Source organism: Dipodomys spectabilis, unplaced genomic scaffold (genome assembly GCF_019054845.1).
Source record: "Dipodomys spectabilis isolate Male_0828 unplaced genomic scaffold, ASM1905484v1 ptg000027l, whole genome shotgun sequence".
Lineage (NCBI taxonomy): Eukaryota > Metazoa > Chordata > Mammalia > Rodentia > Heteromyidae > Dipodomys > Dipodomys spectabilis.
Genome location: NW_024870704.1, coordinates 162,998 through 165,780, shown reverse-complemented (window position 1 = coordinate 165,780; position 2,783 = coordinate 162,998).

Here is a 2,783-nt window from a genome sequence, read left to right as displayed (position 1 = left end):
GACTAGGAATTTCCAGGGCTCAATCTGACGATACCACCCCCGGTGTTCTTTCCTCCACCAATGACTGAGGTAAGCATGCCACTGCCACAGGACAGCCTGGTAATGAGGGCAGGAAGTGGGTTTCTTGTCTGGCTCAGTCTTTATTGTAGATGGCAGATCTGGGATTCAGAGAGAGCAGGCTGAAGGTGTGGCAGATCTGGGTAGAGGCTGGGTGGAAAACCAGAGGCACTGGGCTCTGAGCAGGGTTGTTTCTTTGATAATACTCACAACATAGGAACATTTCTGGGATAGAGCAACCTTTTGCACCTCCCCAAGAGGGACCTATATCTCCCCAGTTACCATCCCTTGACCAGGAAACCGTTTAGTTCCCATATCATGTGATTGGATAACTAGACCTTACCTCAATGCCCAGTGCTGAGGCAGGACAGTGAGAGATCCTGAGTCTTTGATAAGGTCAGGGGATCTTCAGTATGAGATTGTACTTGAATGTCCCAATTTTGTGCATGGTCAGTCCCATCTAAGTCTGCCATGATGTAGGACATAGAATCTAGAGAATCAGAGCTGGATGGGGTCTGTTCTGGGAGCCCTGAGTATTATGTGTTAACTTTGAGCTCCCATATGCCCACCTGTTTTCCTTTTTTGGTTGGGCCTATGCTAGCAAAAGCTTGAAACTAGGGCATGGATCTTACCTTTTATGCTCCATGATAGCACACTACCATTTGAATCACAGCTCCACTTCCAGCTTTTTTGGGTGTTTAATTGGAGATAAAGTGTTCTCACGGGCTTGCTGCTAAGTGGCATCCAACTGCATTCCTCAGATTTCAGTCTCCTGAGGGGAGAGGATGACAGGAATGGAAAAGTTTCTTTGACTGGGTGCCATCAGCTCATGGCTGTTATCCTAGGTACTAAGGAGGTGAGATCTGAGGATCAAGGGTCAAAGCCAGCCTGGTTAGGAAAGATCCTGAGACTCTTACATAAAAGGAATTGCCAGAAAACCAGAAGCCGTGCTGTGGCTCAAGAAATGAGTGCTTGCCTTAAGATGAAGTCCTCAGGGACAGCACCCAGGCCCAGAGTTTAAGCCTCACAACAAAAAAAAGAAAGAGAGTAAGACATCTTTGCCTTCAAATAATGGTGGTGGTGTCGGGGTGTGGGGAGGTTGCTGTGTTTGGGAGACCAATTGCTGGCCTCACTGTACAGACAAATGTAAGAACTCCTCAAGTTTGTCCCAGTTTGAAGCCACAGATTCAAGAGGACGTGTCCTTTAACAGGCAGAGAGTGGGCGAAGGGGTGGACGTGTGAGATTGTTTTGTCTTTATATCCTCCATTGAAAGATAGATTTGGATGCTGGGTATAAAAATCTGAAGTGAAGGGTTGCAAAATGTTTGTGGCCTGACGAGATGGGTTTCCTCTGTGTATATGAATGTGGCTGAGGCTGGAAGCCACCAGTGGCTCACAACTCTCATTCTAGCTACTCAGAAGGCTGAGATTTGAGGACCGTGGTTACAAGTCAGCATGGGCAGAATAGTCTGTGAGACATGATGATAGACCACTAGAGAACAGGAAGTGTTGCTTTGGCTCAAGTGGGAGAGTGCTCACATTCAGATGAATTGCTGAGGGACAGCAACTTGGCCCAGAGTTGAAACCCTTTGACCAACAACAAAAAGAAGTGACTACGTTTTCCACATAGCAGTGTGTATGATAGGAAATGCCATGCTGGTTTATGAGACATTCCAGATATGTGTGAGTCTCAATGTTTTGTCTACAGTGAGTCTGATGTCGGTACTGCCACCTTCTAGGGGGTGGGATCTGATCCTAATTGAGGGAGTTCACGTTTCTGTTCTCAGGGACTGCTGAATCCTTGGGCTATCCTGTGTGTGTGTGTGTGTGTGTGTGTGTGTGTGTGTGTGTTTGTCTGTCTGTATGTATGTCTGACTGTCTGTGTCTGTCTCTCTGTCTCTGTCTCTCTCTCTCTGTGTGTCTCTCTGTCTCTGTCTCAGTAACTTTTTGAATGTGTGCTGGAGGAGATGGCTCAGTGTCTCCATGTGGCTGGGACCCAAGGTGACCCTCTCATTCTGGAGGTAGTCTGTGTGTCAGGATCATTCTCGCCTGGACTGTGGAACTAGATCCCTTTGGTAAACCCCTCTGTGCCCGGGGTAGACCATGATGGTTACTCATTGTCAGTCTGTCTGGTGAGTCCTTCCCCACTACCCTCTGCTAAGACAGTTAAAGGAAAGTGGATGAGGAGGCATCGCATTGTCCAACTGCACAGCACTATCCCGAGCCTCTGATCCTCACTGCCACCTATCTGGCTAGACCCTGATTATAAGAAACAGAATTCACTCTATGTCTCCTTCACGTTGGTGCAGTGTGTCGTTTCAGGGAGAGGGAGCAGTGTGCAGAGGAAAGACCCTAGATCCAACACCTCCTGGGGGACATTTGTTCTGTGACAGCGCAAAGTCATTGCTGTGGATAAGGAGGAAGCCGGCATAAGACTGAGACAGAACAATGCTCAAAGGTAGGTAGGCTGTTGAAGTATCAAACCCACCCAGGTCTGCTTCCCACTCACAAAAAGGAGGATGCATTTCAGGTAGCCCAGCACTGGCCCTAAGGGATCGTGGTGGTAAGGTGACAGTGGCTCTCGCCTGTCATCCTGGCTATTCGGGAGGCTGAGTTCTGATGGTCATGACTCAGAGCCAGCCTAGGCAGGAGAGTCTGTGAGATTCTCATCTCCCATAAACTACCTTCTTCCCCCCCTGAAAAAAGCCAGTTGTGCTGTCGCTCAA